This window comes from Sminthopsis crassicaudata, chromosome 1, assembly GCF_048593235.1.
Source record: "Sminthopsis crassicaudata isolate SCR6 chromosome 1, ASM4859323v1, whole genome shotgun sequence".
NCBI classification, from domain to species: Eukaryota; Metazoa; Chordata; class Mammalia; order Dasyuromorphia; family Dasyuridae; genus Sminthopsis; species Sminthopsis crassicaudata.
In genome coordinates, this window is record NC_133617.1 from 3376840 (window position 1) to 3393832 (window position 16993).

General features: G+C 39.1%; 1 pseudogene; it reads right to left on the minus strand.

The window, feature by feature from the left end:
• Window positions 1–8225: 8225 nt before the first annotated feature.
• On the minus strand, window positions 8226–9114 carry LOC141538607 (transcription elongation factor A protein 1 pseudogene; annotated as a pseudogene).
• Window positions 9115–16993: the final 7879 nt, after the last annotated feature.

Genomic DNA, 16993 nt, shown 5'->3' on the forward strand with positions numbered 1-16993 from the left:
AATTTGATAGCTGTAAGGTTGTAAGTTGCCTTAATTTGCATTTCTCTTATTAGTCACTTAGAGCATCCTTTCATGATTATTGAAAACTTGAATTTCTTCCTCTGAAAATTACCCACCCATATACCCTTTGACCATTTATCAAGTGAAGAATGGTTGTTATTATAAATTTGATTCAGTTATCTGTATATTTAGAAATGAAATTTGCTAGTAAGATCCACCCTTCCCCCAAGTTTCCTGCTTTTATGATAATTTCAGATTAAATTTTTAAAATTAAATTTAAAAATGCATTTTTGTTGTACAAAGTTTTCCTTTAATCAAAATTATGCATTTTATCTTCTATGAACTTCTCTCATTTGGTCATAAATTCTTCCTAGATCTGATAGGTAATTTCTTCTATGTTCCCTATGATATAATTAGGCACTGAAAACCACACACTCATTTTGAGATTATCTTGTTATATGATGTGACATTAGTAGCCAAGGTTTTGGGGTTAATAAAATACTAAGTTAATGTGCTCATTGCTTCTGTATGTTGTGTATTCAATCTCTTGCACTGAGGATCCTATTTATTACCGAAATTTCAGTATCAAATTTTCATGATTATAGTTTTGTAGTATAGTGTGAAATATGCTACTAAGCCCCTTCTCATTTTTCCTATTTTATTTTTTGTTTAGTATTTTCCATTTCATTATTGTTGTTCCTCTAATAAATCTTTTTTGTTAGTTTGGTTTACATGGCACTAAGTGAATTAATTTAGTACTGTCATTTTTTATTGGTTTAGTTTACGCATGAGCAACTAATATTTCTGTCTTTGTGCAAACGAAGTTTTATAAGTGTGTTCATATGGTTCCCGAGTCTAGGCAGAGAAATTTCCTAGTATTTGATACTGTTTAGATAACTTAAATGAAATTTCTTTATCTTTTGAATATGCAGAAATGCTGATGATTTGTTTGGGTTTATTTTATATCTGTAACTTTACTAAAGTAATTGTTTCAACTAGTTTTTAATTGGCTTTCTAGAATCCACAACATAAACCATCAAGTGATCATTTTGTTTCTTCATTGCCTGTTAATTCAATTTTCTTTTTCTTGTCTTTTGCTATAGCTATATTTTCTAGTAAAATATTGAACAATAATAAAGATAATGAACATCTTTTGTTCAGACCTAATTTTTACTAGAATGGCCTCTAGCTTATCCCCAGTAAAGATAATGCTGGGGAGGCAAACAGGAATGAGTATACCATTTTGTCAAAACCTCTTTCTGCATCTTGTGAGGTAATGATATTATTTTTGTTATTAATATAGTCATTCATGCTTGTAATTTTGCTAATATTGAACCAACCTTACATTTCTTGCATAATCCATTCTGAACATAATATGTTAGTTTGATATACACAAAAATCTAAGCTTTTAGGATAAGAATTCACTATCTGATAAAAAAAAAATTGCTGGGAAAATAATAAGATTTTTATAGAAGCTAGCTAGATAAGGTCAAAATGGACACTATCTAGGCATAAAAGGAAACATAAATAAATTAGGAGTATGAAACATATTACATATCAGATTTATAGACAAGAGAATATGAATAAACAAGAGATAGGATTTTGTGGGATGTAAAATGATTTTTATTACATTAAATTTAAAAGTTTGGCACAAATAAAACCAATGTAGCCAAGATTAGAAGGAAAGCAGAAAAATAGGGGGAAAAACTTTTCTCAGATAAAAGTCTCATCTTTCAAATATAGAGAGCACTCAACCAAATTTATAATAGCAGCCTTATTTTCAACTGACAATAACAGGCAGTTTTGGGAGAAATTATATAGTTATATGAAAAAATATTTTAAATTATCATTAAGAAATGCAAACAAACAACTCTGAGGTACTATCTCACATCTATCAGATCAGCTACTATGATAGAAGGGAAAAATTGGGACACTAACCCTGTTGGTGGAATTGTGAACTAATACAATTTCAGACTTGGAACTAATTTCAAAGGCTATCTAGTTTAGCCCTTTCTTAGAGGTGAATTTTATCCGCTAAATTTCTGAAAACTGCTTGTGCAGATTTTCTTTGGAGATGGGCAGTGAAGACAACTCTTGATCCAACAACACAAATCCTTCCTCTTTGGAACAGAACTAGCATTTCAAACGTTCTTCTTAACAACTACAAATTTGTACCCATTAATCCTAGTCCTGCCAAGTCTAATTTTGTTCTTTCATTTGCCCCCAAAATTCCAGCTCAGAGGGTGGGAAAGCAATCCAGGTTTTATATCGCTCTTCTATATTCCAGGCACTGTTTTTATGTTTTTTAGAAATAACAACTCATCTGATCCTAATGATAATGGCTTATTATTCCTGTCTTATAGTTGAGGAAACTAAGGAAAGTAACTTGTGCAGTGGTAGACAACTACTAAGTGGCTCAAGCCAGAGCCAGCTCTCTCAGCACTGAATTACTAGCTGGCTCTTAATTTCTAGAAAAGGAAGTTATGAAATGTGACCAACTTTCTAGGAAAAGGACAAAGTCAGAATTTTCTAGTTTGAAATTGGCTGCATGATCTATCTGCACCCATGCTCTGAACATCAAATGCCATGTCAGCCATCCTTGAGTCCTGGTCTTTGCATACATGTCCCCTTTCCCTAAAGAGAAATAAAGTAGACACTTCTCTTCATCCTCATTCTTTCCCCACTGCTCACCCCAAGGAATTCCAGTTCTCACAGAAGATTTGATTTCCCACTTTGAGGAAAGGGAAGCATCATGGATCCTGAATCATCTAGGCCCAAGGAACTCCTGTCCAGGTGAGTGAGATGAGAGCATGTATAGGAGGGCTGATATCACAGATCTGTGTTATAGAGAAGGGAATGCTAGGCTCGGGGACAGGAAGACCTGACTTGGAATTTCTTTTTAGATGCCTTTGAGCAATATAATCCTGGGAAAGTCACTGAACCTCTGAACATCAGTTTTTTCCATCTGTGAAATTAGCATGTTGGACACCATGGCTTTTCACTTCCCTTCTATGATCCTGTAATGAATCCAAGTAAAGGGGTATGCTTTGGCAAGCAGTATGACCACTTCTTTTGTAGGAGATAGAGCAAAATAGGAAAAGAAGGAGAACCCATAGCAAATGGCAAATAGAATTCTATGAAATAGAAAGCCACATTATCAGCCTAGAGAGAATAGAAGGGATTAAGTCAAATTGGAGGGTTGGGGAAGGCTGAAAAAATTTAGAAAAGATGTAATCAGTAGAATAGTGAATCAGGAAGTTGTAGGAGGATTACCTTGCCACAATTAGAATCCAGCTCAATTTATGTAACCTAGGGGGCAGCTAGGTGGCCGCAGTGGGTATCTCAGAGTTGTCTTAATTTGCATTTCTCTGATCAGTAGTGATTTGGAACACTCTTTCATGTGAGTGGATATAGTTTCAATTTCTTCCTCTGAGAATTGTCTGTTCATATCCTTTGACCATTTATCAATTGGAGAATGGTTCGGTTTCTTATAAATTAGGGTCAGTTCTCTATATATTTTGGAAATGAGACCTTTGTCAGAACCTTTGCTTTTAAAAATATTTTCCCAATTTGTTACTTCCCTTCTAATCTTGTTTGCATTAGTATTGTTTGTACAGAAACTTTTTAGTTTGATGTAATCAAAATCTTCTATTTTGTGATCAATAATGATCTCTAGTTCTCTGTTCCTCTAATCTATTTATTATCTCACTCTTCATGCCTAAATCTTGGACCCATTTTGATCTTATCTTGGTATATGGTGTTAAGTGTGGATCCATATCTAATTTCTGCCATATTAATTTCCAGTTTTCCCAACAGTTTTTTTCCAAATAATGAATTTTTATCCCTAATGTTGGTATCTTTGGTTTTGTCAAAGATTAGATTGCTATAGATGTACCCTTTTTTGTCCTTTGTATCTAATCTGTTCCACTAATCTACCGGTCTATTTCTTAGCTAATACCAAATGGTTTTGGTGACTGCTGCTATATAATATAGCTTTAGATCAGGTACACTTAGACCACCTTCCTCTGAGTTTTTTTTCATTAGTTCCCTTGCAATTCTCGACCTTTTATTCTTCCATATGAATTTTGTTGTTATTTTTTCTAGGTCATTGAAATAGTTTCTTGGGAGTCTGATTGGTATAGCACTAAATAAATAGATTAGTTTGGGGAGTATTGTCATCTTTATTATATTCGCTCGGCCTATCCAAGAGCACTGAATGTCTTTCCAATTATATAAATCTGACTTTATTTTTGTGGCAAGTGTTTTGTAATTTTTCTCATATAATTCCTGACTTTTCTTTGGTAGATGGATTCCCAAATATTTTATACTCTCAACATTTGTTTGGAATGGAATTTCTCTTTGTATCTCTTGCTGTTGCATTTTGTTAGTGATATATAAAAATGCTGAGGATTTATGTGGATTTATTTTGTATCCTGCCACTTTGCTGAAATTTTGAATTATTTCTAGTAGCTTTTTAGCAGAGTCTTTGGGGTTCTCTAAGTATACCATCATGTCATCTGAAAAAAGTGATAGTTTGTTTCCTCATTTCCTACTCTAATTCCTTGAATCTCTTTCTCAGCTCTTATTGCCGAGGCTAGCGTTTCTAGTACTATATTGAATAGTAATGGTGATAATGGGCAACCTTGTTTCACTCCTGATCTTACTGGGAAAAGTTGCAGTTTATTTCTATTGCATATTATGCTTACTGACGGTCTTAAATATATGCTCCTGATTATTCTAAGGAACAGTCCATTTATTCCTATACTCTCAAGAGTTTTTAGTAGGAATGGATGTTGGATTTTGTCAAATGCTTTTTCTGCATCTATTGAGATGATCATAGGGTTCTTATTAATTTGATTATGAATATGGTCAATTATATTAATAGTTTTCCTAATATTAAACCAGCCCTGCATTCCTGGAATAAATCCTACTTGATCATAGTGTATTATCCTGGAGATGATTTTCTGAAGTCTTTTTGCTAATATCTTATTTAAGATTTTAGCATCAATATTCATTAAGGAAATTGGTCTATAATTTTCTTTCTCAGTTTTCAATCTACCTGGTTTAGGTATCAGTACCATGTCTGTGTCATAAAAGGAGTTTGGTAGGACTCCTTCATCCCCTATTTTTTCAAATAATTTATATAACATTGGGGCTAATTGTTCTTTAAATGTTTGGTAGAATTCACATGTGAATCCATCTGGTCCTGGGGATTTTTTCCTGGGCAGTTGATTAATAGCTTGTTCTATTTCTTTTTCTGAAATGGGACTATTTAAGCAATTTATTTCCTCCTCTGCTAATCTAGGGAGCCTATATTTTTGGAGGAAGTCATCCATTTCACTTAAGTTATCAAATTTATTGGCATAAAGTTGGGCAAAGTAACTCATTATTTCTCTAATTTCCTCTTCATTGGTGGAAAGATCCCCCTTTTCATTTGTAAGACTAACAATTTGATTTTCCTCTTTCTTTTTTCTGATCAAATTTACCAAAGGTTTATCTATTTTATTGGCTTTATCATAAAACCAACTCTTGGTTTTATTTATTAATTCAATAGTTTTTTTTACTTTCAATATTATTGATTTCTCCTTTTAATTTTTGTATTTCAAGTTTAATTTTTGGTTGGGGGTTTATAATTTGGTCTTTTTCTAGCCTTTGAAGTTGTAAGCCCAATTTGTTAATCTTCTCTTTCTCTATTTTCTTCAAATAAGCCTCTAAAGATATAAAATTTCCCCTTATTACTGCTTTAGATGCATCCCACAGATTTTGGTATGATGTCTCATCATTGTCATTATCTTGGGTGAAATTATTAATTGTTTCTATAATTTGCTGTTTCACCCAGTCATTCTTTAAGATGAGATTGTTCATTTTCCAATTACTTTTTAGTCTATTTACCCCTAACTTTTTACTGAATGTAGCTTTTATTGCATTGTGATCTGAGAAGAAGGCATTTATTATTTCTGCCTTCCTACATTTAATTTTGAGATCTTTATGTCCTAATATATGGTCAGTTTTTGTATAGGATCCATGAACTTCTGAGAAGAAAGTATATTCCTTTCTATTGCCATTCAGTTTTCTCTGCAGGTCTATCATACCTAGTTTTTCTAATGTTCTATTTACTTTTTACATTTCTTTCTTATTTGTTTTGTGGTTTGATTTGTCTAAATCTGAGAGTGCAAGGTTTAGATCTCCCACTATTATAGTTATACTGTCTATTTCTTCTTGCAATTCTCTTAACTTTTCCTTTAGAAAGTTAGATGCTATACCACTTAGTGCATATATGTTTAGTATTGATATGGCTTCATTATTTATGCTACCTTTCAGCAGGATATAGTTTCCTTCCTTATCTTTTTAAACTAGATCAACTTCTGCTTTTGCTTGATCTGAGATAAGGATAGCTACCCCTGCTTTTTTGGCTTTACCTGAAGCATAATAGGCTCTGTTCCAACCTTTTACCTTTACTCTTTATGTATCTCCCTGCTTTAAGTGTGTTTCCTGCAGACAACATATGGTAGGGTTCTGATTTTTGATCCAATCTGCTATCCGTCTCCGTTTGATGGGAGCATTCATCCCATTCACATTTACAGTTAAAATTACTAATTCTGTATTTCCTGCCATCATATTATCCCCAGATTATGCTTTTTCCCTTGACCCCCCTGATCCCCCTCCCCGATATTTAATTTATAGACCCCCTTGTGACGCACAACCCTCCCTTTTTTTTAGTATCCCTCCCCCCTCCCTCCAAGTCCCTTCACTTATTCTCCTTTTCCTTTTCCCTTTTCCTCTCCCCCCTTTTAATGAGGTGAGAGAAAATTCTCTGAAAAACAAATATGTTAATTATTTACTCTTTGAGCCTCTCCTGATGAGAGTAAGATTCACACAATGATTCTCCCCCTAACTAAGTTCCCTCAGATATGGTGTATTTTCTATGCCTCTTCCTCGGATTTAGTTTTCCCTAACATTACCCAGTTGTTTCACATCTACAACACCTACTATAAGGATTGCAGGACATTGGAGAGCTCCCTGCAGTGGCTGTCAGGTCAGGGCCTGACCTCCACTCCAAATTTTAGCTGTGACAGGCAGGACAAGGTAATAGCTATTATTGGAGGAGCCATGCCTGCTCTTTCTGTCCAGATAGGGACACTACTGGAGCTCTACAGATTCCCACAGATAAGAGTCTGTGACAACTTGTACCCCTTTTTTTAAAGGAAACATGTCCAAAATCAAACAAGATAAAGGGAAGAAACCATACTTTTATTTTGTGCTGACTATGTGCTATACGTGTTCTAAGAGCTTTAAAATACAGCATTTGACCTTTAGAAGTATGTTGGGAGGTAAGTGCCGTTATTATTCTTCCTTTCACTGTTCAAGAAATTGTAGCTGAGAGAAATTAATTGACTTGCCCAAAATCACACAGAAAACAAGATTAAGGATTTTTTGAAGTTTAAATTTTAATTTTTTTAATTTAAATTTAAAATTTGAATTTAAAATCTGATATCAAAAAATAAAAAAGGACAATTGATCACTTTTAACAAACAATTTATTTAAAATCAATTTCCCCCATGGAAGATCTATTAAGAGCAGTAATTTAGAGTTAAGAAGTACAAGAATTGCAATTGGTCACAGCTAGTCACAGATGCAAAAGGATATCTAATCACTAAGGCTTATTAACAGTCCTTATGATCAAAGGGAGAGACTCATTGAAAATGGTATCTACAAACTAGATCAGCTGTCCAAATATGATTTCTTTACCACACGACATTTGGCAATCCCAAAATTACACTAATCTTTCTTCTGCTTTAATAAAGTAGGAACATGTCAGTACAGAAACAAATGCAAATTCCACTTTCACATGAACAGAGAAGCAAAATCGGTTTTGTGTATGTTTCAGATTAAAAAAAAAAGTTAAAGTTCATTTCTCATTTGGAAGAAAAAGAAACAAGTTACCAACAGTTGAAATTGATAAAACTTTAATGTTGACTTCGTTATCAAAATGGGGAAAAAAAAGTTTTAAACATACACCATACACCATACACTATCTGACCTAACACTGACTCTCTAAGAATGTTTTCAAGAGAATACAAAAACAAAAACAGAAACTAACCCCGAGGATTTTTTTATGCTTTACAAAATCTCAGTTGCAGGGAAACTAGATTCTTGACTTAGTTTTTAAAGCTAATTCAAAATCTTCCTTTGTAAGTGTCCAGGTATCTGGCGAATTTCTTCTTCTAAACCAACTTCCATCTATTTCCACATTCGTTACAGAAAACATATGTTGTCATAGGTTCATAAGGACTTAGGGTGTGAAACTGGGTCTAGGTACCGTTCTTCTTGTTACATTTGCCACATCGAAATAGGTCCGTTTGGGTCCCACCCGTCCGGGCCATTTGATGTATTCTAATAGCTTCTTTGGTCAGGTTTCTGCGTATCTCTTTAAGTTCCTCACTAGCCATTTCGACTGCAGTCATTCTAGCAAAGGAATCTGGAGGTATGTTCCCACACAGTACGTTTTTCCTTAAGTTTGGATTCTTTGCATCCTTGAGATTTGCTGTTCTCCTTCGTAGCCTGTTTTGATACTTCATGTCCCTGTTCCGTAACTCCTGATATACAGCTTCCTCAATCTGAGCGCCCAGTTCTTCTACATCGGCGCCAATAGCGAAGTAGTCACCTCCAGTTCTGAGGGCTGCAGCAAGCAACTCTCGGCACTTGATGGGAACCAAACCTGAAGTGCTTGGTGCCCGGGGGAAAGCTTTAATGAAGGAATCAGAAGCCTTTGTCTCTTCCTTTGCTTTGCTCCTGCAGCTCCTTTCTCGTTTTGCCTCAGGCCTGCATTGGGAAGAGTGAGCAGGTCCCTTTTTTGCTTGCTTCAGTCTTGGAGGGCCCAGAGACCGACTTCTTCCAGCGTGAGACGAGAGACTTGGCTAATGATGTGACTTGTTCATCTGTGCTCTGCTTGCGCACAGTATTTACCGATATTCCAATTTTTGTGGACCTCAATAATTCCAGAGTCATGGGAACGTCTTGAAGTTCCTTTAGTAATTCCAGTGCCCCGGCCGCGTTCTCGTTCTGCACCATCTTATCTATCTTCTTGGCTGTGGGAAGGATCTCCACCTCCATGGCTCGGGTGCTTTTCCTACCCCACTCTCGCCCACACCCCGAGGGGATGGGACACGGGACAAGCGGGAGCAAGAGGGCGATGTCAGAAGAGAAAGCGTGGGAGAGGTGCAGCAGTCCCAGAATGTCAAGAAGAGACACCCACGGAGAACCAAGGCCCAGGGCCCTCTCAGCCACAAATAAAGACTGGGCTTGGGGACTGCTCCTCTCAGGCGCGGGGGACTGCTCCTCCCAGGCAAAGACAGCGGATGGAGCGGGCTGGACTTTGGAGAAGTATACTTGAAGGTACTGTCTTCTTGCTTCCTTTCCTGGAAAGGGACTGAGATTGCTGCCCCCAGCCTGCATGTCTTTCTCTAGAATCAACCATACTGGTGATGTCTTCTCTCTGGAAAGGCCCACTAGACTGTGAGATAAAGGTTAGAGGGCATCAGGAGTTTCCCTCAATTTTGATAAACAATGGAAGGGTTTTGTGGGTATTATGGGATTTGATTGGGATCAGTTAAAGGGCAAAAGGAAAGTCAACATAGATGAATCCTGATTTGGAAGTAGCCCCAAAACATTTCTTTCATTTTATTATTCTTTTGAATTTATGGGCTAACATGGTATCAAGAAAGGATAGTTGCTCATGAATCTGTCACTCATTTATGCATACCTTGCTAATCATGGAAAATAAATAAATCACAAGTCATCATTTGTTGGAATGCACTGGAGTCACCTGACAGTGGCTGCTGGAATACATCTCTTGTGAGAGGATGATACAAGGAGACTGAGAGCCAGTTGTTCTGTGACCTCTCTGACTGAGACCTCTTAAATACTCTATTACAATTTAATCCATTCATCATACTGAGTATAAGCCTATCATATCACCAGGAAACCATTATATGTCATAAGATTAATTCAATCATACTGAACCAGAGAACTATTTACCACCATGCTAAACTAGATACCCATCTTCTTCTGAATGTTAACTCCTTTTGGAAGAATCTTTGTTTCAAGTACACTTCTCCAGAGTTCTGGCCCATTCCAATCATCTTGTGTCCTATATCCTTCCCAGCCACTTTTCCTGTGGCCTAGAGTAGGCTCCTGTTTTGGGAAACTAGACACACAGTCCTCCGCTTAAACAGAGACAGAAAGAGAGACAAAGAGGGTCACCAAGAGAGGCAGAGAGAGACCCTGAGAGGGAGGGAGGAAAGAACAGAGGAAATCTGGGAACACTAAGCACCACCTTCTCGGCTGCCAGAGTTTGAGGCTTACTGATTGCCATTGTTCCATTTGCTCTTCAAAGCAAGCTCCTGAGGCAGGGGCTACTTTCCGGGCACTGGCCAGATGAGGAAGGTGAGGTGCACTGCAGTTAAGAGGTCAGTCAAGGCTGGGTCCTCCCTGAATGCATTGTCTTTTTTGCGAAGCTCTGAAATCTCCGTGGAGTTGGGACCTGGCACGTGGGACAGGAGCTACTCAAAAATCCTACCTCCCCCCCCTCAGGATAGTCTTCCCTTGGTTGCCAGTGCCACCTGCTGTCCCATTGTAGTATGTGGAAGTGACACAGATGGCAAAGCTCCTCCCTAGCCAGAATGAAACCAAGAATACGCGAAAGAGTAACACGAACAAAGCCAGGAGAGTTTTGGCAAGGACATTTTATTGAAGTGTAGCACAATTTCTGCCAGCATTCCCCCACCCGTGCCCCCTCCCCTCCCCTCCCGGAGGCATCTCAGATAAACAATGGCTTTTTATGGCAAGCAAAGCAAAGCCTGAAAGGGGAAGGGAAAAGTCCGAAAATGGGGCTCCGCTCTCAAGGCAACTCGCAAAAGCCCATCGCCAAGGCCTTTGCCCTTCTGCCAAGTTCCCGGGCAGGGCCGCCTTCCCTTCTGCCTTGTGCGGGCACGACGATTTTCCTCAGCATCTTGCCCCCTGACCTTGGAGGTCTGTCAGCCTCTAGAATCCGTGCGTTCATTGGCAGGCCGGGCAATGCCCCAGGCATCGGGAAGTGGAGCCCGGCCTTCCCCAGCTCCGGCCAAGGTCCGGATAGGAAGAGCAGCTGGGCCACAGCTCCAGCTCCTCCCGTACAGCCCCGAGGCAAGGCCTCCCGTGGTACCTCTGGCGCTCGGCTGCGAGCTCGGGACGTCGAAAGGCCGATTCCAAATCTTGCCATTGTGCTGGGACGAACCGCGGGGAGGAAGGAGGCGCAAGGGCCCCTCCCTACGAAAGCCCTTCAGCGGCCCTGCTTTGTACTTGACCGGATCCTGCCGCGGCCTCCCCGTCTTCGAGTTCGGAGCCGGGGAAGAACGCTCGCGGATCTCGGCCTTCGGGTCTCCCTTCCCACTCCCGCTGCCCTCCCAGCTCCCTCGGCTCCGCACCTAGGTGGCCGCTGTGTCTCCGCATCCTGCGCCTCCCGTGAAGGCGGCAGCCACCAGGGGCATTCTCCGTTCTTGCCCTTGGCCTGGGAAAGAGAAAAAGGGGGGATGAAGCAGGTGAGCAGATTTACGGGCTGAGATCTCAAGAGGGGAACAAACCCCCGGGGCGACCATCGTCTTTTTTTTTCTTTATGCAATATAATTTATATTATATTCATAATATAATATAGTATAATATAATAATAATATAATAAAAGCATAATCTTTTCAACCAAAACAATGAATGCACATACACATACACACATGCATGTAAAAAAAATGAAAGGGAATAACTTTCAGTTAGAATTTAGTGAAAATAAAGACGTAGCTCCTAGAGCTTCTGCAATCTGTCCTGAACAGGGATTCTGATTAAGAACTCCTGCTGTAGCAGTGGAGCTCCTTGAAGGCAGGGATACTGCCTCCTTCCATACCTCCAGCACACAGTAGGCGCTTAATAAATGCATATTGTCTAATTAGAATAGGATGTGAGTGCTCATGCTTCCTAGTTGTGAACCTCAGTTTCCTCTTCTGTAAAGTGGGCACAACAATGTTTGTTCTGTGCCCTCTAAGAGCAATGGCGCCCTCGGCGAAAGGGCTTGAAAGTCTTCAGTCGTGTGGCTCCGTGAGCTGCTAACGTTATTTTTATTCTGTTTACATCAGTGACTGAATACCTCATGCTCGGACGGGACGCCCGATGTCACTCCTGCTTTTCCTGCCGTCACTGGGCTCACCCTATGTCAGGGCAGGAGAGTGACCCCGGCTGCCTCTGGGTTTGGCCCATGCTGGCTGTCTACACTGGGCTTTGCCAGGAGAGGGCTGCCCTCTGCTGGTTGTCTAAAGTCACTGCAGGACCCTTCCAACCTGCTGGGGTTCACTCCCCCATCTTTCTGCTCAGGGGGCACTCTTACTTTTATCTTGTGGCCTGGGTTAGAAGCTGCTCCTAGTCTGGAGTTCCTAGTGGTCCCCCCGCAGTCCTTCCAGACCAGAGTCACTGGCAGCTTGTCTGTGGCCTCTTGTGTCCACCCAGAGCTTGACCTTGAGGTCTCTCCAGAAGCTGGTTTTCCACCAGTGGGAAAATACAAGAACCTTGGAGTGGGAGGACCTGAGTTCAAATGCTGACTCATTTTGGCAATAAACGCTAAAGAGCATTTATTGAGCACCTACTGTATGCTAGGAATCGGGATACAAAGAAAATGAATGAAACAAATAAATCTTATTCCCAAGGAGTTTGGATTTGGAGTCGTTCATCTCACTGGGCCTCAGTTTTCTTTCTTTTTTTTTCTTTTTTTTCTTTTATTTTCTTTTATTAATTTTACAATAATACATTTTTGACAGTACATATGCATGAGTAATTATTTATTTATTTATTTTTTATTCATTTTTCCAAATTATCCCCTCCCTCCCTCCACTCCCTCCCACCGATGGCAGGTAATCCCATACATTTTACATGTGTTACAATATAACCTAGATACAATATATGTGTGCAAATACCTTTTTCTTGTTGCACATTAATTATTAGCTTCCGAAGGTATAAGTAACCTGGGTAGATAGAGAGTAGTGCTAACAATTTACATTCGCTTCCCAGTGTTCCTTCTCTGGGTATAGTTATTTCTGTCCATCATTGATCAACTGGAAGTGAGTTGGATCTTCTTTATGTTGAAGATTTCCACTTCCATCAGAATACATCCTCATACAGTATTGTTGTTGAAGTGTATAGTGATCTTCTGGTTCTGCTCATTTCACTCAGCAACAGTTGATTTAAGTCTCTCCAAGCCTCTCTGTATTCCTCCTGCTGGTCATTTCTTACAGAGCAATAATATTCCATACCCTTCATATACCACAATTTACCCAACCATTCTCCAATTGATGGACATCCATTCAACTTCCAGTTTCTAGCTACAACAAAAAGAACTGCCACAAACATTTTGGCACATACAGGTCCCTTTCCGCTCTTTAGTATTTCTTTGGGATATAATCCCAATAACAGCAATGCTAGGTCAAAAGGTATGCACAGTTTGATAACTTTTTGGGCATAGTTCCAAATTACTCTCCAGAATGGCTGGATTCTTTCACAACTCCACCAGCAATGTATCAGTGTCCCAGTTTCCCCACATCCCCTCCAACATTCATCATTATTTGTTCCTGTCATTTTAGCCAATCTGACAGGTGTGTAGTGGTATCTCAGAGTTGTCTTAATTTGCATTTCTCTGATCAATAGTGATTTGGAACACTCTTTCATATGAGTGGAAATAGTTTCAATTTCATCATCTGAGAATTGTTTGTTCATATCCCTTGACCATTTATCAATTGGAGAATGGTTTGGTTTCCTATAAATCAGGGTCAGTTCTCTATATATTTTGGAAATGAGACCTTTGTCAGAATCTTTCCTTTTAAAAATATTTTCCCAATTTGTTACTTCCCTTCTAATCTTGTTTGCATTAGTATTGTTTGTACAGAAACTTTTTAGTTTGATGTAATCAAAATCTTCTATTTTGTGATCAATAATTATCTCTAATTCTCCTCTGGACCATTGTCTTTTCAAACCAAATGAAGGCCACGTCCCTGGGGATCCTGGGCAATGACTTCCCCAAAGTTGAAAAAGAGCCCACCCATTGAACCCTTCCCTCCCTCCCCGATACTTCCCCAGCTTTGGAGGCCTCCTCCAGTTCTCTCGATGCTCCCCCCCATACTCACCACCGCAGACAATGGAGACAGCCTCGCTATGATCACCGTAGCTGTGATTGGCCGGCTGGATCTCCACAAAATGGGGACCTCCCCTGGCCTACCGCGCTGGCCTACAAGACATAGCTCCTCCTGATTCTCCTTTACTTTTCTGAAGTTAATGAGAGGGGCAAGATGTGCTGATTGGAGTCCTACTCCCTCCTCTTGCATCTTGATTTCTTTTGATGGATATTTTCATTTGGAAATTGAAAGAGCCCTAGATACCATTAATTTATAGGCTAAGGACAAAACACAGAACCCTAAGAGACTTAGGAAGAAATTTTAAATTGTCCAAAAGAAGGAGAACTTAAATAGATGCTGTTCCCTTTGAAACCCTTGGAATTGTATGTAATAAGGATTTCCAATGCACGAGCAATGAAACCGTCATTCGATTGGTTGAAATAATGAGTTTTTAAATAATCCACATAGACAAACAATATTTTTCGCATGGATTAATAAAAACGTACTTCCCCCAAAACTGGAAATTACACTTGGAAATTCCAATCAAATTTGGAGTCCTCACAAGTTTTCTAGGATTGTCAGGAGCTGAAATTTTAAACTATGCATTAAAATAACACGGTTCTTTATCAAGATAGGCTAGATTGGGGGGGGGGATCGAATAATGATTTTTCCTTTGAATAAGTAATTCCTGATTTTACTCTGACAAGAAAGGTAGGAGGGAATGTGGGAGGAAATCTAGCAATAAAGAATAAAGGAAAGAAGGAAGCATTAATTAAGCAAAAAGTAATAGTTACCAGTGCCTTCCATTGTGCTAAGCATTCAACGCTATTAACTTATTTGATGGAAAAACAAACAAACAAACAAAACCTTTGAGGTAGACTTCAAAACTATACCAGAGAAAGGCAGAAAACAGTCATGGGAATGCCCCAGGGACACAGAACTAGCAAATGTCTCACACCCTGAAGAATGCTTTCTTAATCTCAGGGAAGTAAGTGGCAGCAAACCTCCAGAGTGTAACACTGACATATCTAAATTGGGTTAAATAAACCTTGTAAACTCTGTTTCAGGATAGTCTTTCCTTGACTCTTAGTCCTACTCTCATTCTCCATGTGAGAATGGTCAACTGGTCTCAACATGGGATCACAATTATGTAAGTAAAAGCCATATGCACAAATGAAGGAAATGTTAATATAATATCAATAATTTGGAATTCCTTCCAAATTAACATGGATTGACTCTGCCTATTTAGCATACTGTCAGAAATATATACAGAAAACGCTGAAGCAGTAACCTCAGAGAATGATAATATTTGAAAAAATAGATTTTATTGAAATGCTTTTCTCCATCACCAAACCAGCATTCCTCCCTCATCCTCTCCCAGACGGACATTTCAGATTAAAAATGAGTTTTACAAAAAAAGGTGAAAGGGAAAATCAGCAAATATTAGTAACATACCATACACACACACACACACACACACACACACACACACACACACACACACACACACACATACACACACACACACACCCCTCCTATATCTGCAAATTGGCATGAGAGGTCTTATATCTTTATATATATATAAGGTATATATACATATATATCTTTTAATTCAGAATGTGTTTTTCAGTATCATTTTGTCCCATTCACTATTATTGTTTTGAGGTGGGTCTGAACTTGAAGTTTTAGTCCTCTTAAAAATTACCTCAAAAAGGGAGAAGCTGGCTTCCCTAATGTCAAAACTTTCCTTTTGCCCAGCTAGCCACTTGAGAAAAAAGAAAAGAAGAAAAAGAGGAAGAAAATTTGATGAAAACCCCAGAAATCAACGTCCAAATTGACATTATCAACCCCTTGACAGCATCAGTGCAAGTCACTAGGAGGCCCTAGAATCTGAGGGCACGTTGGCTGCCTGGGCTTTCCTGATGGCATTGGAAACTGTCACCAGGTGTTCCTCAGCTCTACAAAGGAAAACAGGGAAAGCAAAAACAGGAACAGTATCTAGGGCAGGGATCTGCCTCCACCTTTTCAACAAGATCAGGACTGGGAATCAAGGAAAGATTATCTTGAACATCAACGATTATTTCATTAGAGCTCTGTTCATTTGTAACACCTATTTCTGGGTGTCTTGAAGCAGACATGGGGACACCATCTACCAAAGTGGTGCCTGAAAGTGGGTGTTCCTCATCTTTCCATTGCCTTCTTGCTTTGTACTCTTTGTGTTCTTCTTCCTGCTCCTCTTTCCCTTCTACAAGTTTTCCACTTCCTTCAAGCACCTTTGCGTAGTTGTCTTCTAACTTACTCTGCAGGATGTGAAGATGGAAGTCACCGCTGTCCATTTCTTGTTTCTGGAGGAGGACTGTCAAAGAGAAAAATGGAACATGGAGCATGGATTATGTCAGTAGAGGACACATTTAAATGGTCTCAACTAGTGAACAAAATTATGTAGGGAAAACTATATATGAAAATGAGGAAAATGTCAATATCAATACTTTGGAATAATTTCCAATTTAATCCTGTTGATGCTTCCTATAAGGTTCACTCTCCCACTCATTATACGAATAGATTCCCAACATTTTGAGTCCTCCTCAAGTCCCCTCTCCATGCTCACCATGGTCATTGTTGTAGATATCATTGCCTTCATCATCATAGCTTTGATTGGCACTGTAATAACTGCTGCTGTCATGGGTCTCATTGCTTTCATTAGAATTGTCACCTCCTCTGTCATCATTGTTGTTGTCATCACTGGTATAAATCTGGGAGGCAGTTGGGAGGTCAGGACACATCAGGGCATCTTCCAAATATGCCAAATG